General features: G+C 45.7%; 1 long non-coding RNA gene across 2 annotated transcripts; it reads right to left on the bottom strand.

Annotated features, from left to right (window-relative positions):
• Positions 1 to 11,137: 11,137 nt before the first annotated feature.
• LOC100583624 lies at positions 11,138 to 18,457 on the bottom strand. Of its 2 annotated transcripts, none has more exons than XR_122013.2 (3): positions 18,284 to 18,457; positions 15,755 to 15,874; positions 11,138 to 13,167 (listed from the first exon to the last, which is right to left on the bottom strand). It is a non-coding gene; the product is annotated as an uncharacterized LOC100583624 (long non-coding RNA). The 2 variants fall into 2 exon arrangements; XR_004032295.1 differs by having other exon boundaries at positions 11,138 to 12,993.
• Between the last annotated feature and the right edge of the window lie 361 nt (positions 18,458 to 18,818).

Here is an 18,818-nt window from a genome sequence, read left to right as displayed (position 1 = left end):
GTTTCCAGGTGATGTCAATGCTGGTCAGGGGGCCTTACTCTAAGCAGCTGGAGTCTAGGGCGTAGCCAAGGTTGAGAACCACAGTTTTAAGGATACAGTCTCAGTTTGGTGCTAGTCTTTCTCTCTTTTTAAAGGTTTAATAAATTATTATTAATTAAAATGAGTTATACATGCAACACAAATCAAATAGTAAGCAGTGAACAAAGACATGACACCTGCTCCTCACCTTCCCCGTTATGGTCCCAGACACTGGAAGCTCATTTCTTCTACAGGATCAAATATTGTCATTCTTCCTCTACAGGATCAAATATTGTCATTCTTCCAGAGGGATCCTTGCATATACAACCATAAATGTACATGTATCTATAACCTTTAAAAAGCCACAAATGGCAGCTTCCTATTCAGCCCTTTGCTTTTTTATTTAACTTAATATATCTTAAAGATTGTTTCATAATTGTGAAGAACTGCCTCATTCTTTTTTACTGTGGTAAAATATACATAACTTTTACCAGTTTAACCATTTTTAAGTGTACAGTTCAGTGGCATTAAACACATTCACAATATTGTGCAACCATCACTACCATCCATCTCCAGAATGACTATCTTCCCAATCTGAAACTTTGCACTCAATAAATAGGGCTAGTTTATATTCAACTCTCCTTTTACAGGTCTCAGAACCAGAGCTTTCCACAATGTCTGGCTAGAGTTTACACATGTTGCTCTGTGTTTAATTTTATAGTCATTCTCTGTGATAAGAAATACTCATTGTCCCATTAAAGTAGTCTTCCTTTTAAACAAACCTAAGTTCCATTGAAATGACAATGTCTTATAAGCATCAGTGAAGGCTGCACCTGGCTGTGCCACAAGATGTGAAAGTTGAACATGAAGGACTCAAGCTTGGGCCCCTGCTGTGCACCCAAATGACCTTTACCTTCACTCCTGGGGGAGCAAAGATGGCTTCCCTTTTGGGCCTCATGACTTATACCCGCAGGCAACCTTTTCTAAGTGCTAGAGTTGGTTGTTTTCAGACCACAAAGCAGTTCCTCTTTTCTCATGCTTAACAGAATGGCAAACAAGAATAAAGGCCTAGGCCTCTTATAGGATTTTGTGTCCTCTGATAGAGATAGGCAATACAACCCCAGGCATTTAACAGTAGGTGACATTAAGGAATGTCCCTGCTAGAAAATGACATCTTTTCATGTGCGTGAGTGTCTGGCTTGAGAAAAGTCAGAAGGATCAGCATCTGTCTCATATGAAAAGCTTCACAGCAGACCTTAGCTGAAGGGAAGGGGTAGAATCACTGTGTAGACCAGAGAAAGGGCTCAGGATTGGGAGTCCACAGACCTGGCACTGAGGTCTGGGCTTACCACCAGCTGGTTGTGTGTTGTAGCAAGTCACTTTTACCTCTCCAAGCACTGGTTTTCTTCATGTGCAAAATGCAGAGGTAAAGATCTTGTGAAGATTAAATGTAGTAATATATGGAGGTATTTAGCACTGGGCCTGCCATATTGTTAGTGCTCAGAGGCAAAGATCTTGTGAAGATTAAATGTAGTAATATATGGAGGTAGTTAGCACTGGGCCTGCCATATTGTTAGTGCTCAGTAAATAGAAATATTACAGTTTCAGATGATTCACTGAAAAGTAAAGAATGGAGGAGGATGTGGGCAAAAAGGCAGGTCCAAGGACACTCAGAAGGTCGCTGCCCAGCCAAATATTCACCTGTGACTACCCAGACTAAGTAGGCAGAGAAACACTGAGATGTCAATAGAAGACAATGTGTCTACAAAGAATTCCAATGACCCAGTACTTAACCTTCTCTCTTATTTTTACTCCTAAGCAAACCAAACAAAAACCAATCTGAAAAACAAATCTGCAATAGACACACACTTGTCTTAGAAGCTGACATACTGATTCAGTGAATATATCTTTGAGCAGTTCCTATGTACTTGGAAGCGGTGCTGGGGACAGTGTCACACAAGATGGAGAAGATCCTTGCACTCTCGGGCTTACATCCCAATGGGGCCCCTCCAAGCCCCTGATCCAAGGCCCATTCAACTGGCCCCACATATAGCTCCTGCTTTTTCTCTGAGGGTCCTGAAATGCAATAGTATCTGCTGACTTTTCTGCCCTGCAGAGGAAGCAAATAGGATGGTCTTATTTTCAGAGGTAAGCACAAGTATTTGTTTGGAAGACCTTTCAATTATTAGTAAAGAGAAAAAGTTTACACTCATCGATGAATTGTCTTCTGTGATGTGGAGAATAGACAGAGCAGAAGAGAAAATGAGTTGTGACCAGGGCATGAGACAGAAGCTGTGCCTGCCATCGATCGGAAGGCTGGCAAGCAAGGAAGAGCAGGGCAGCTTGACAAGGCTTGAAAACACGTCCTCAGTATTAGCTTCAAAAGGAGACTGTGCACACGAGAAACACTTGTGCATGATCTTGTGGTGGAAGAGGAAGAATTTAACATCAAATCATCCCCCAGTACGTGACATTGGCCTGGAGAATGGATTCTGACATCTAAATAACTGGTTTCGAATCCCAGCTCCGCCATTTAATAGGCACTTAACCTTACCAACCTTAGTTTTCTAATCTGTAAACGATGATGACAGTATTTACCTCATTAGGTTGGAGGTTAAGTGAAAAGGTATACCTACAGGAATCAGCATGGTGCACAGGACACTGTGAAAGTCTTATCATAAATGTGTGCAGAGCTGACCAAAATAAATGCAGTATTATGCAACTGTGGAAAATCCATTTGTTCATGATCATACAGTCATTAAAGAGGACGATGTCCAAGCTTTAACTAGATTTTTCTGACTTTACACACCTTCCTAATAACAGCCAGCTTGCATAAACACCGCTTATGAGGAACAAACAGGATTTTCTTGACATACAGCCACAATGGGACCACCGTTTTGTCTGTGTTTGTAAATGACAGGATACACAAGCTAGTCCTCAAGCCAAGAAGCTAGTTGAATTATCTCACAGCACTGAAAATATACTTTATGATCTGTGATCAAGTCCCACTTACTATTAAGCCAGGCTGAACAGAGAACAAGAAAGGAAAGAGAAATTGGAAAAATGCAACAGGATTGGTGTTCAAAAGGATGGGGCTGAGGTGCCTTAGGGAGACCAATGCTCTGCCCTCAGGTTTACCTACTGGGACATTCCCTTGTTGAAAGCATTGTCTGGGAAAGTCAGGCTGAGTAGTTAAGCAGCTCAACCATGTCTGAATAAAATTAGGTAAGAGAAAAACAAGCAGGCTCCACCAGCTAGGCCAGAGCTGCAAGGACTCAGGAAAACGAGTGAGGCAGGTTTGTCCCCATCCCTTGCCAGCAGAAGAGGTTTTTCAAGGTTAATCTATAACGTGTTATCAGACTATCTCTGTGAGCCCCATTCAGGCAATAGGAGTTTGGAGCAGCTGAGCAGAGTTGAAGGGCGTGTTTAATCACACGGGGTTGGGGTTAGGCCTGGTGTTGCCACCTTCAGCTGGGTGCCCGTGGCCAACTTTGTGTGCTCCTTAAGTTTCAGTTTCCTCTTCCTTAAAATAATGAGGATAATACTGGGATCTATTTTAGAGTGTTGCTGTGTTAGAATTACATGAACTAATTAAGTAAAGTTACACATAGTAAATACTCAATGAAAGGTATTAATTATTAACTGCTGTTATTATGTGGGAAGCACCTGAGAGCCTTGCCTGTTTGGTGCAGACAGCAGAAGGATGACTGCTTTATCGGGGTCATGGTGCAGTGATCGTGTGCTGGGATCGCAGCAGAAGCCAGGGACCGCCCAGTTGGAGAATGATCCAGTAAAATAACTCTAATATCCAACTGGTTATCATGGCTTAAGGACATGAGAAATGGTAATTGTGTTTGACCAGCCCAGCACAGCCCTTGAAACAATTTCTTCTTGTTACTTATCCTAACATTCTAATTCAAGAGATTTTATATCGACAGATTTAAGCCAGCCTAGGGCAATGTTATCACAGAGCTGAAAGAGGCCCTCGAAATGGCCAGGTCCAGAGCTGTCTTGGGGAACAGTAGCTGCATCGATTGCTTTTAATAAGCAAACTTATCACCTCAAGGCTGGTGTGGTTGCCTGCCCACAGAATCCTGAAGAGGAGAAAGTTCTGGCCAGTCTGGTGAAATCCTAGAGACACAACTGAAGTCATTTGCAACAAGACACTTCACTTACCAGGCTAAAGATGACAGGACACCGACACCAATAATTACCTAGAAAGTAGATTGAGTATAAACTCCTGTCAAACTAAATTCCCAGTGGAATTTGTGTTTCCTTGAAAGTTTATTAAAATATGACATTGAAGAGGGAAGGCTGTGGATTATAACAGTTCAAAGTTCTAATCCTGATTCTGGCCATGTGGCCTGCCTATTATTCATTAGTTCCTTACACTTATAAGATGGGGATGATAGGACCTATCTCATAAAAGGGTTGAGGGAAAAGTAGCGGCAGCAGCAAACTTTTGAAGTTCATTTTGGACCTATCACTATTTAAGCTCATCATATGTATTGATTTGTACAACTCTCACAATAACCCTAGGGGATGAGTTCATTATTATCCCCATTTGTAGATGAGGAAACTGAAACAGAGTGGTTGGGAAAATTGCCCAAGGTCACACAGCTAGCAACTGGCAGTGCCAGCCACTATAAGCCATGACCCACCCACCCCCTTAGCCACTATGATAAATTGCCTCTTGCATATGAGAGAAATGCTTCTATCAGTGGCAGATATGAAGTAGTAAATACATTTTGACTATCATGCTTATGTTATTAGTTCCTCTCATGGGATACAGTAGCTGCAAATTCTCCTAAAACGTTAAAGAATTTAAAACAGTTTGGTTTCAGCCTTGTAAACAATATATACTCTAAGTTAGGACTGATTTCATGTTCTCCCTTGGTAAGTTGCATCATCTTTTTTCTTCTTTATGAAAATATCTGTCATTTTCTTTAAAGGCCACGAAATTAGGAAAATAGGAGTCCTTTTAGAACATTCTTCCTAAATCTTGGTAAACAAGACAAGTGGACAATGGTGAATAAAAGTGCACAGTTTCCAAATACCTTCATAGGCCTCATCAGATGACATCCTGTGAAAAGCAGATGCCTGGTAATGTCAACTGATGTATCTACAAGGATTGCCAGGTAACATAGCCCAGTAGAAGGCATTGCACCTGGTGGATGAGAGCACATGCTCCGAATCAACCAGTGTGCATTCTAATCTGGGTTCTATCACTTACCACCTGGTGACCTTGGAACTTTTAAATCTCACATTTTCAATTTCCAAAAACAGATAGTATGCATGATAGTAGGCATTGGATAAGCTACATGAGATTATCCAAGGAAGACTCTTAGGACTTAGTAAATTCTCAATAAAAGTTCAGTGCCAATATTGCTATTATCTCCATCGAGGCACAAGAAGTTGGAAAAGAATTCCTGGTAATTATGTCCAGGATTCGAGCCCGGGTCTTCAGAAACTTAATGTAATTCTCTTTTCATAATACAACATTGCTTATGGGCCCCTAGCTTCCCAGAAAATTGTTAGGACTCTGACTTGGCTTCTAATTCAAAAATTTATTCTTTCAAAAAAGGCATTTCCTAAAATCTGCAAATGAAGACTAGCACAGGAAAATAGAACAAGATAAGGAGAGACTTAAAAACAGGATCACAGGAGCCAACCTGAGAATCAGATATAAAATCAGATAGCTCTTAAATCAAACAGGGACAAGGCTGGGGCTGACGCCAGAAACGCTTAACACCCATTACAATGAAGAAGACGTAAGTGCAACAAGGGACCCATAAAAACCACCAGCATGTGAAATACTGCCAAACGCTGTGTGGTTGCCAAGGAGGAAGCATCACTAGGCTGGATTCAAATACTTCTCTCTGCAAAGCAAATATGCTGGGTGTTAATTAAAGCGTGTAAGTTGATTCTTGAGGTAGCTGCCTGGAAAAAGAAATCCTGCCTAGAAGTCGCTTCCTCTGATAGATTTCTTTTGGTACTGTGGATTTTCTGCAAGTGAAATTCTCCAAATCAAACACATCTTCTTGTGTATTCCCTGCTCCCCATTGCTTACGGAGCTGTGTGCTTTTGAGCAAGAGATGTGCTGTTTTCTACATCACTGTCACACTTAGTGCTTTGCAAAGGGCTCACGTTACCTGTGCATCTCACAACAACCTCACATGCTATAGAGGACAGTAGTTATTATTCCATTTTACAGAGGGAAAAATATAAGAAATGCAGGCACTCAGTGACTTGCCCACAATTGCAGAGAGGAGTACAGCTCATAGAAACACCTTGGATCCCGATTCCAAATGTAGATCTCTTCCCATATTAAAAATGAATGGCACCCAAAACAGAAAGAGATATGCGAGCAAAGTGCACTGGAAATTTAAGTGGGTGGCTTGATAAAGCAGGGTAAAAGGGTGCACTTTCAGCTTTCTGAAATTGTATTGGCATGACAAGTACCCCCACATCGTTAAGATCAATACCATACCTGGCATCTAGAAGGACGAGCTGGGGTGGGTCAGAAATGTTGTCGCTTTTCAAGACTGGTGAGCAGAGCCAGTCTTACCACACCTTGCTGTTTCTCAGGGGGCTAAATCCATGTGATGCCATTTAGCCTTTTTATCTTATCCCAAGAATGAAATCAGCTGCTCCCTGAGCACTTAAAAATCCAGGTGTTCTTTACTTCTGTGTTTAGACCAAGATGTTTACCTTCCTGAGGTGGATTGAGCAGAGGAGTTGAATGAGAAAGAGGTAAACTGGTGGTCATGATATCTCCTGTTCCCTTCGATTACTCATTGATTCAGCAAGCATTAGCCAAGCCCTTGCTATTATTAGAGATTCTGCCAAGCCCAGCAGACACAGTAGTGTTTAGGAAGTAGAAGAAAGGTCTCTACACTCATGGGACTTTTGTGCTAACTGGAGAGTTAAAAAATAAATGGGAAGACAAGAATTTCAGATTGTGATAGGCATTACGAAAATAACACAGTGAGGGAGAGGAATTGGGGGTAGTATTTTAGATGCTATGATCTGGGAAGCTGTCTGTAAAGAGATGGCCTTTGAGCCAAAACCTGATTAAAAATAGGAAGCTAATATTGGGAAAAGCCAAGGAATAAGTGTTCCAGGCAGAGGGAAGACTGAGTGCCGAGGTTCTGAGAAGGAAAAAGACAGCAACAGCCAGGGCTGCTGGCTCACCACAGGTTGGTAGACCTGATATTAGGTGAGGGTGGGGAGAGGGCCAGCTTTAAGAGTCATGAGTCCAGTGAACCATGCTTTGGAGGTGAGACTGGCTCAGTGAGTGGGCCATTGAGGTCTAAGAGGAAACCAAGCTTTGAATGAGTTATTGAGCATGGTCACTGGGGATTGGGGCCGTCATCTCTGTTCTGCCTGGAGAAAGGCTATTTACAAACCCAAATAGTTCCTCACCAGCCCTGTACACTTTGAAACTGGAAGACTCTTGGTCAAATATGGCCTCATCAACTGAAGTCAAGTGAATGCGTTCTGGGATCAGTAAACCCTGGTTGGCTCAGTTAAATTCTCTGAGTCTCACCATCCTCATCAGTAATGATAGATAACACCTGCCTCATGGGCTTGTAATAATATATAAAGTGCTTCTCAGTGAGGCTTTGTAAATCATAAGGTTTCAATAAGCTCTCACTGTCATGATATTTATTAGGCACCATTATAAAAATTCTAACTCCCTCTCTTCCCCACACACATTTCTCTCAAATTCTTGCATGGTGATTTTGTAACCTTTTGGAAAGAGGCCTTGAAATAGTACAAGTAGTGCCAAATGGCTATATGTTATAACTGTCCAGACAGGCAACTCATTTCCAAGCAGTCAGTAGCTAAGGTAGAGGCTCCCTGCAAGGGCACTCTACTCATCAGCATGTGAAAGGAACCACGACCACATAGAGCTATCACCATTACCATCTGCAACAGCCCTCGTAACACAGTCACCTGTATGCCCTGGGCAAAGGGCTTCCCAAATAGATAGAGGATTGAGGGTCCCTGGGATCCTGTTGCTGCTGGTGGCTGAGGGTGAACAAGCTTGCAGCCCCAGGACTCAGAGTACTAAGGTGAAGGACAGCCTCAGAGGCTCCCTTTGAAGTAGCATCCCTGTCCCAGGCCGGCAATTGGTGGAGAGAACTGAGAAGAAAAGACCACTCCCCAGCCTTAGTATCTAACAAGACACTTACCTCCTACCTCCTTGGTGTAAGCTCCACAGCTGACAGGGAGGGTTGGAACTCCTTGGGTGTTTTTATTCTGGTGGGACACTAGGGAGAAAGATTGAGCTGCTACCACCCCTAGGTATCCCATCAAAGGGGAGCGACTGCCAGAGAACCTCCTTCTCATGGGTGGCTGGAGCAGGTGGTCCCCACCCATATAGAAGCGCAGCCTTCAGTGTCACATGCCTGAACACAATTCCTCCACCCCAATTTCCTCCTCTCTGGGCCTGCTACAGAAACCTGCTTAGCCCCACCCTCCTTATCCACTCAAGTCTCCTATTCCAAGCCCTGCCTCTCCACCCTCCTCCCTTGGCTTCTGGCAGGACAGGCCTAACTAGCTCAGGCATCCCAGAGAGGCTGCCCGTGTGCTGCTCTTAGCTGGCGGGTGGCTAGCCCATGTCTCCACCAGCCCAGCTATGGCCACACAATTGATTTTGAGAGAGCACCTGGCTTAATTAGAGCCAGAACTTGGGACTTTGGCCCTGCTATGAAAAAAATGAAAAGTACCTGTTTTCTGGTGCTTGATTAAAAAGCTGTAGAAATATGAAGACCAGGTATCAGGAGATGGGGTCTCTGCTTAGCTGCTGCATGAAATGGCTTCAATACACACCAAGTTGGCTCTGTCTTTGGTGCTAGAGATTTGGCCATATTGCACTGGTACTTCAAGGTCACAAGCTTTTCTCAGGATGATGCAGCATCTACCCTTATTCTTAGCAGAGAGAACTTGAGCAACAGGTTGAAATTTGCTCACAAGACGTAAAGAAATTCCATTTTTTCCTCTGTGTAGTGTTAGGGAAATCAGCAAGGAAAGTTTAGCAATGTACAGCATGTCATTAAAAAGCAATTAGTCACCCCCATTAACAACTGTTCTATTGAATCCACAGGTGATCTTAACGGTGACTTAAATATCCTTGAAAAAGAACACTTATTCAGTTACCAAATCTAAGGATTTGGGATTTTATTTCTCTACCCTGGCAAGTTAGTATTACTTTCTCCCAGAAATTGCCAGATTTCAGGATTCATAAGTCTTATCTGGAATATGAAAAATACAGATTTCTGCACACAATTCTCAATTCCAAGAGAGCCCAAGAATTCATATTTAAAAAAATTCTTTGAGGCGATTCTGATTTGGATTGTCTTGCACCTGTACTTGAAGAAATACTGCCTCAGAATAGATCTAAATTCTTTATTACCAGCCCGAGTTGAGTTGGGGACTAGCTATTTCACATTGTTTCCAACTCACTCTTCTACCCTTCCCTCAGGAATTCTGCAGCTGACTCCAGCATCTCCCTCCTCCCTTTAACTCACAAATGAGCTTTGTCAGAGGAGACAGCCTTGGCCTCAAAGATATTCCAGCTATAAGAGGCCTTAGAAATGATGTCAAGTTCATGTCCTTTGTAGGGACATGGATGAAACTCTGGAAACCATCATTCTCAGCAAACTATCACAAGGACAAAAAACCAAACACCGCATGTTCTCACTCATAGGTGGGCATTGAACAACGAGAACACATGGACACAGGAAGGGGAATATCACACACTGGGGCCTGTTGTGGGGTGGGGGGGTGGGGGGAGGGATAGCATTAGGAGATATACCTAATGTTAAATGACGAGTTAATGGGTGCAGCACACCAACATGGCACATGTATACATATGTAACAAACCTGCACGTTGTGCACATGTACCCTAAAACTTAAAGTACAATAATAATAAAATTTTAAAAACTAGACAAAAAAAAAAAGAAAGAAATTATGTCATTGAACTGTTACTGCACCAGCACTGAGCTCTAGTCCTGCCCTTTCTCCACCCAAGACCCAGGCTTCACACCTTGTCGCCTCCAGGAGATCTGCAGACCCCTCAAGATCACCTGTTCCAAAGCCAATTTCCCCATGCCAGCCCCTTCCCAGGCTCTCTACTTTTGGAAAAGGATCCAGGTGTGTGGGCTCCAGAATCATCTTCTCCCTGCTCTATGGCTGAGGCAGTCTGTGTTCAGGTTCCTAATTTCTAGAGTCAGACTCAGTTTTAGAATGAGATTCTCAATTCCCACCTGCCCCACCAAGTGGAGTTATTATATGGGCAGTTAGGTCTCCTATGACCGTTTGTTTATGTCAAGCATCTAATCACAAGACAAAGACTACAGGACCTATTTGATTCAATTCACATTAAGCACTTAATATGTACAGGGCATTTTTGCTAGGCACAGCAAGGGGTGTGAAGAGGACCCAAGGTGTTGATGCTGTTGTTGTTACTATAATTTGCTTTGTTTTACTAGTGAATTGGGTGGAGGGCGATAATGAGAGTAGGGAAATCTATCCTTAAACCTATATTTACCCAAGAAGACATGCTGTCTTGAGGCTGCTCATCCCCGTCTCATTGGAAGCTCAGGTGATTTTGTGTATGCAATAAAGAATTGTTTCCTTGACTCACCTGTGCAGATCACAACTTTTTTCTTTTTCCCCAATAATTATCACCTGGTCTCTGATTGTACCGTTCATCAGATGAAATTAATGGCAGCCTAGTCTAGTGGTTACAAATACAGACTTTGGTACCAGACTGCTGGAATTCAAGTCCTTGGCTCCACCAGCTTTCAGCTGTGTGGTTTTGGGCAAAGTGCTGACTCTAGGAGTTTACACCACAGCAGATATTGATTGAATAATCACATACAAGTGGTGAAATGACAGTTGGGATAAATACTAAGGAGGAAAGATACCCAGGGCTGTGAAAGCACGTGAAGAGATTTGTCCAGGTCAAAGAGTCAGATTAGAACTGGGATGGAGTTAATGATGCAAAGGAGTTGGGTTGGCATCAGGTTGTTCCAGATAGAGAAACATCATGCACCCTGTGTAGTGGTCAGTATTGTTGCAGTAACAAATGATCTCCAAATCTGAGAAATTTCTACCACAAGGTTTATTAAAAGGAGGCTATGCATTGATTGAAGCTCTCTTCGGCTGCAGCAGTTTCCCATTCAGGGACTTAAGCTGAAGGAACAGCTTCCTAAGTGGGATATGCTATTCTCATAGCAGAAAGAAAGACCAGGAGTACTGTGGACACTTGTTCTGCCTCTTAGAGTTTCTACTTGGATGTGGCCTCTGTCATGTCTGCTTTTGTTCCTTTGGTCAAAGCCGAAAGCCGATGGGACAGGGATGCAAGGGCCTCCCACTGGGGACATAGAAAGCTGCATGGCAGTGGGCAGGAATGCACTCCTCTTACATGGAAAGGGGTGTTGTCAGGTTCTAACTGGGGTCCAAGGGGAGTTGGTGGGGTGAGTGGTGGGTAGCTGGAGAAGCACTCAAGGAATCATAGACGGTTTTGACATGGCTTTACTCTCTAAGTGCGAGTGAGTCTGGGCATGAGTGAGCCTGGGGGTGAGCCATATGTACAGCTTTAGCAGGGTAATTATACTTTTTACAGACAATAGTGGTTCTGAGCAAAGCATGAGCGCATGTGTGTGATCACCTAATGCACCTCACATGGTGTGCTTACATAATGTGCAGGGCTGTGCACCTGTGCTCCAAACCCACTGAGTTATGCTGCTTTGGAAGGCTGCCCCAGCTTATTCCTGACTAAAGTGCAGCCATTTCCCTTACCCTCCACTCCCTAGGCCAAGAGTGTCCTCCAGGCAGAGACATGTGCCTATAGGGCAGAGCCCTGAATCTATAACCCACAACAACAATACAGAGAGCAACAGCTACTAGGATCCCAGTTATGCTATTTATAACTATTGGGGCCCAGCATAGGCCAGAGCCTAGGGAGGCCCCTCTGTCTCTGCAGGGGGTCATCAGTAAGGCTCCCTAGAAACTTATTCTCCCATGAGACCCCTTGAAGGGCTGCTGTTATGTTCTGCTGACTGTCAGGGATAAAGGTACAATATTGTGTTCCTAAAAGGGCACAGATGCCTCCTTGGGCAGCAGTTACTATGTCTAAGGCCATTTGGTTTTGCAACACCACCTTTCTGATCTGATCAACTGCATCCATTAACAGGAGGAGGGCCCCTCGGGTGTGATTCAGAGCCTGAGCGGTGTGCTCTGCAAAAGCAGTAACTTCTGCTTTTACAGTTATGACACCCACTCCAGGGATAGTCACTTCCAAGGTGAAGAACCACCAGGGGCCTTGTCGCACTCACAAAAAGTGAGAGCATAGCACCTCCCAGTTATTCTGGCATCTGGGCAAAGCAGGGGGAACAGTGCCAGGTACATAAGGCCAAACTCAGGTACAACGTCCAGGCCAGTCTGCTGGTAGGTAAGGACACCCTGTGTCCTCAACGACCCATAAACTCCCAGGGGTCATAAAATCCATCAGGGCCTGACCTTGGGTGGGGCCGCATGTTCCACCATACCTTCGGTGTGGTGACATGTGATATGTTTACACAGGCCCTGCAGGGTAGCCATCCCACAGTGGTGTTACCCCAGTGTTGCTCTATGCACTGCCGTCCCTGAGCTGGGGGTACTACATATTTCCCCACTAGCCAGCCCCTCCCATCATAAATGCTACAGGCAAGACAGGGGGCACGCATGCTGTGGATCTTGTGGCATCCTTTGTCTGCAGCTTGCCCTGTCACATTCCAGGTGTCGGCCATGGGACTCAAAGTCTCCAGCCATGTCCAGTTCTCTGCAGATGCTGAATGTATGTGCCAAGGCAAGCCATCTGCAGCTGCTCCTGGAAGGATGGTGCAGATCCAACATTTGGAAACATTGGTCACCTCAGTGAAGGTGTGGGCCCAGTCCACAATGCAGTTGGAGCATGTTAACCTACGGTCGAAATGACAGAGCAGGCACAGGTACGAACAGAGTTAATTCACGTCCCTCAGGCAAAATACAGTCTAACCTTTCATCTCTGGATAACAATGCAGATGCCAGGGGCTTTTGCCCTGGGAAATGGTGCCACACTTTATCAGCTCCCTATGGTTCCTTTGAGTCTTGTATCTGTGCCAAAGTCACAGGGAAGCTCATGATAGGCCACACAGACAGTACATATGTCCCCTGGAGAAGGGTTCCTTCCCTGGCCATTTCTCTATGAACAGTCAACTGCAGGGGCCATGTATTGAACACCCAAGGAGTGACATGCAAGTCATAATGTAGGCCCTCCCCACAGAGAGCTATGATGGCCAACCACTGGCGGTGGGGTCTTGGAGGGTCCATGGCCAAAGCCAGAATTTCTGTTCCCCTGCTTTCAGCGGCTGTTGGGGCAGGCAACAGGGGCAGGCAACAACAGGTTTCCATTTATCCCCATACCTGGTTGGAGCAGGTAATTCTTGGTGTGTATCTGCAACTGTGGTTGCGGGGTGGGCAGCCCAGTGTAACAAAGCCTTCACCCGGGCTGGACCAGCCACATTTCCGTGGCTGTTCATTCAAGGTTTGGAGCACCAGGTCCAACCTTGAACTTCGGCCCCAAAAAGATGGGGCTGTGACATGCAAGCATAACCTATTCTTCAAGAGCTCATTATATCGTTCAATCATACCCACAGCTTGCAGGTTGTATGGCACACGGAATCCCCACTTTATGTCCATTGGTTGTGCCCATCGTTGTACCTGTTGTCCAGTGAAATATGCTCCTCTATCACTCTCAATGGCCAGAGGATAACCATACAGGGCACATAAGTGTTGCAGGGCCCAGATGGTGTTCCGTTGGTCGGCCACCCTACAAGGGTAGGTGAATAACAGGCCTGTGGCCATGCCCACAGCTATTAGTGTATGTGTATACTCTTGCAACTTTGGCAGTGGCCTGATGTAGTCTGCTTGCCACCTAGTCAAGGACACTTGCCCTGTCATTACCTGTGTAACACTGGGCAGCTGCCTCTGTTTAGGGTATGCCTGAGCATATGCTGGGCATTTCTGACAAGCCTCCCAAATGTCTTGTGTGGACAGGGACAGACCCCAATGCTTACTGACCTGTTGCATCAGTTTACCCCCGACGTGTCCCAGTTTCCAGTGTAGAGACAAGGCCACATCTCATGTAGGTGCCGACTCTAACCATCGGATCTTGGCCAAGGCATCTGCCTCATCGTTGCCAGGGGTGGCAAAAGGCATATGGTCTGACACATGATAACTAGTTATCTTTTTCTGATGACCCATTTCCCAGAGGTCTTGCCACATGGCTTGGCCCCAAATGGGTCAGTGGCCGACTAGCCACTTCTCTATTTTCCATGTAGTTAACAACAAGGTTAAGCCTCAATAGACTGCCCAGCTAGCAGTACAGATTACCACAGGTGTCACCTCCTTGGTGATCACCATCCACATTGCTCTGAGTTCAGCCCATTGGCTACTTTGTCCACACCTGGTTTCAAACCATATGGTATCAGTACTATGTTGGACCGAAACAGCTGTCCAGGCAGCAACAGCACCTTGGCTAGATCCATCTGTGTACCATGCCCCATCGGGAATGGGGGAATGCCCTTCCTTAAACAGTGAAGGCTCAGGGTCTAGGGGTGCTTATGGCCTTATCTTGCAGTAGGACTACAGGCCCCAAGACCTCTTGCAACTCTGCTGCTAAGACACGTGTACTCAGTGTACTCTGCTGCTCCAAGTAGATGCCCCACTTTGTTAAAGCGGATGTCTGTGCTGTCCCAGTCTGGGGGGTCATTATCCGTGATTGCACCTATCCCACTATCGGGTAAGTTGTCCACATGATGACTGCAGCCTGTCCTGTCATAATTTCACAAGCCTGAAGGGTGGCATATATAGCTGTTAGCTGTTTCTCTATCAAGGAATACTGGAGCTCAACTCCCTTCCACAGTTGGTACCAAAAGCCTACTGGAGTTCTCAAGCACTCCATGCAGTCCCACAGGTCCCACTCAGAACCATCTGTGGTCACATGCATGTCCAGCTCAAATGGCCACCCCTGGTCAACTACTAGTAGGGCTTGTGCCTGCTGAATAGCCCACGTGGCTGCCAGGAAGGCAGCCTAAGTGGCATCATCCCAGTCCCAGGTAGCTCCCTTCTTTGTTAACCGATGCAACAGTTTTATCATTTGAGCTAAATGGGGCACAAATACCTGCCAATATCCCAGGAGGCCCACAAAAGTTTGCAGCTACTTCACCATGGTGGGCCAGGGATATGCCTGAATCTACTTTATTTTATTTATTTATTTTATTATACTTTAAGTTTTAGGGTACATGTGCACAACGTGCAGGTTTGTTACATATGTATACATGTGCCATGTTGGTGTGCTGCACCCATTAACTCGTCATTTAGCATTAGGTATATCTCCTAATACTATCCCTCCCCCCAACCCAACAATGATAGACTGGATTAAGAAAATGTGGCACATATACACCATGGAATACTATGCAGCCATAAAAAATAATGAGTTCATGTCGTTTATAGGGACATGGATGAAGCTGGAAACCATCATTCTCAGCAAACTGTCGCAAGGACAAAAAACCAAACACTGCAGGTTCTCACTCATAGGTGGGAATTGAACAATGAGAACACATGGACACGGGAAGGGGAACATCACACACCAGGGCCTGAATCTTATCAACGATAGCCTCTGGGATGGCCTTTGTCTTACCTGATCAGTTAACTCCCAGGAATCTCACAGATAATCCAGGCCCTTGGACCTTGGATTTGTCGATGGCCCAACCACATGCAGCCAAATGTTGCCACAAGAAGGGTGCCACTGCTTCTAAATCTGCAAGAGAATCAGAAGTTAACATAATATCATCAATATAATGGAATAGGTGGACCCATTCTGGACATTGCCACGTGGCTAAATCTGTGGCAACTAGACCATGACATTTGATAGGGCTATGCTCATAGCCCTGCAGCAACACTAAAAGTCCATTGTTGCCTATCCCACGTGAAGGTGAACTGTTCCTGGCTCTCTGGAGTGATGTCTATGGAGAAAAATGCATTGGTCAAGTCCGCTACATAGTGGTGCTGTCCCAAATCCATTGTCAAATGGTCCATCAAATCCATGATTGATGGTACAGCTGCATGCAAAGAGGGTGTTACTTTATTCAGTTCTCGATAGTCCATTGTCATCTGCCAAGTTCCAACAGGCTTTCCAACTGGCCACACTGGAGAATTGTAGAGGCTGTGGGTGCCACGCACTATCTGCACCTCCTCCAGCTTTTTAGTTGTCTCAGTTATCTCTGTATGCCCACCTGGCAAATGGTATTGATGAGTGGAAGTAACTCGTTGGGGTTGTGGCAGGACCTGAGGCTAGTGATGTGTATGTCTGCACAGCACCAGCTTCACCACATGCACTTGGTGTCTGAATTCCCTGGCCATGGTTTGTAACACCAGGCCATGTAAAATGTCCACCCCCAGAATGTATTCTGGAATGGGAGAGACATACATAGCATATAAATGGGGAGCCAAGTGGCCAATGCCGAGGTACAGAGATACAGGTTTCACTTTCACTGACCGGCCTCCATAACTGTCAGTGTAAGCAGGTTTGCCAGGAAACTTATCCACGTTCCCATAAACAAGGCTGCAATCTGCACCAGTATCCAGCAGTGCCAGCACCCACTACACTTTTGTGGGGGACTAGTGGATCCCTAATTACATATGTGGCCTCCAGTCATCTGATTTCCCCCCAAGCTGGGTGCCTCTGCCAGTTCCCTAATCAAACAGAAAAGGCTCTAGATTTCTGCCCGGCTGCAGCAAGTAGTTTTTGAGCTGAAATGCCTGGGTGGGACCTGGTCGTGCAGCAATATCCTTATCCCCCTTGGGCATTTTCTGGAATTGCTGCTTCAGAGATAACTGTCTCCAGAAAGTTAAGAGAACTTCATTGGTCTGCTTATCGATTTTCTTTTGGTCAACCCTGGCCAAAATAAAATCTACCCACATACGTGAGTGTGTCATTCATTGGAGCCCCCTTTTCTCCCATGGGGTGCCCCCGGAAGGCAGGGCATCTTCCCCTTTTGTATGGCGCAGACCCCTTGGTCCCACTGGCAGCCTTCTGCTTCCCCGAGAGCCACCATAGCAGTGGTCACTCCACGTATGCGGTGCCCTACGTCTGGAGTGAGGACAGCAGCTAGGGAGCTAAAGGCACTCGGGGGCACAGAACGCAACACAAGATCCCTCATGTGGGAGGTGAAACATTCATCATCTGGCTCCTGGGTATTTAGGTCAAACAGCCTGCCGCATACCCATCTCCCAGATGACTTGCACCAAATCAACATACAACTGCCATTTACTCATGGTTTTGGGTATTTCATTGGCATCGATCTGCAGTCTGTATGGCTGCCCACAGCCACTCAATCAGGGTGTGGTCACCTTGCCCTTGCACCAACTGCCTGCTCACCTGCAACTGCTGATGGGAGGGGTGAGTCATGACAGAGGCCAGCTTTTCCACCTCAGAGGCGGAACAGGAGATATTATCTGCTCCCTCGTCCCGCAAATGAAGCATCCAGGTGGACAGAGGTTCCCCTGGATACAGGCGACACTGCTTGCCTAATTCCTGCAACTCAGTTGGGGTATAGGCAGTATATAAAGTATTTCGTATTACAGCTCAGGGACTCCCCTGAGCATGCCCTTGTGGCCTCAATGGCTGTTCGTGATCTACCTTCTGATGGACCACTGGGAGAGCCCGCAATGGGGGTTCTTCCTCCTTTGTATCAGACCAAGTGAGGAGTCTCCGGCCAAGATGATGGACCCAGGCCTGCATTCACAGCAGCCTCTAATTCCTTTTCCAAGCTCTATAGCTGAGCCTCCAAGCATCCTGCCTGCTCCTGGAGTTTCTCATTCATGGCAGCTTCTAACTCTTTCTCTGAGCTGTGTAGCTGGGCCTCCAGGTGCCCGATCTGTGCCTGGAGGGCCCTTACCTGTGCTTTACCCCTCAGGGACTTGGTGTGTACTTCTCGTAGCACAGTCAAAAATGCCATCCAACTCTGCCAGCAAAAGCTCACTCCCTCTTGGTGCTCTGTGCTTCCAGCTGCATAAGCGCCTTCTCCATGCTCATGGAGGACCCATCTACTGCTGCCCAGGTTTCCACCAGAGCTCATCTGAGCAGCATAGCTGCTGCTGGGTACCACAACCCATGTTGCAGCCACATGGCCAACCCGGAGTCTGTGGGGATCAAAGGCTCACTCACCTCAGGATCTGTTCATGACGCCAAATGTCAGGTTCTAACTGAGGTCCAAAGGGAGTCAGGCGAGTGGCGGGTAGCTGGAAAAACACTTGAGGAATTGTGGACAGTTTCAACATGGCTTTATTCTCTCTCTGGGCACAGGAGAGCCTGGATGCAAGCCATAAGTATAGCATTAGCAGGGTAATTATACTTTTTACTGACAATAGTGGCTCCAAGCCAAGCACAAGCTTACATGGGTGATTACCTAATGCACCTCACATGGAATGGTTACATAATATGTGGAGGGGTTGCGTGCCCGCACTCCAAACCTGCTGAGTCATGCTGCACCAAAAGGCTGCCCTGGCCTACTCCTGACTGAAGTGCAGCCATTTCCCTTACAAGTGGGAATAAACAATTGAAAAAAATAATACAATTTACTATATTAAGGCTCTGTGGTAGCAGGAAAATGACAAAAGACCTGGAGACCTGCATGGCCAGAGCTGAGAGAGCTGGTAGAGGCATAATCAGAGAGGGGATTGGGGCGGCAGGTGGGGGCCAA

This window comes from Nomascus leucogenys, chromosome 2 (assembly GCF_006542625.1).
Source record: "Nomascus leucogenys isolate Asia chromosome 2, Asia_NLE_v1, whole genome shotgun sequence".
NCBI classification, from domain to species: domain Eukaryota; kingdom Metazoa; phylum Chordata; class Mammalia; order Primates; family Hylobatidae; genus Nomascus; species Nomascus leucogenys.
The sequence above is the reverse complement of the archived record's forward strand: the minus strand, read 5'-3'. Positions and strand labels throughout refer to the sequence as shown.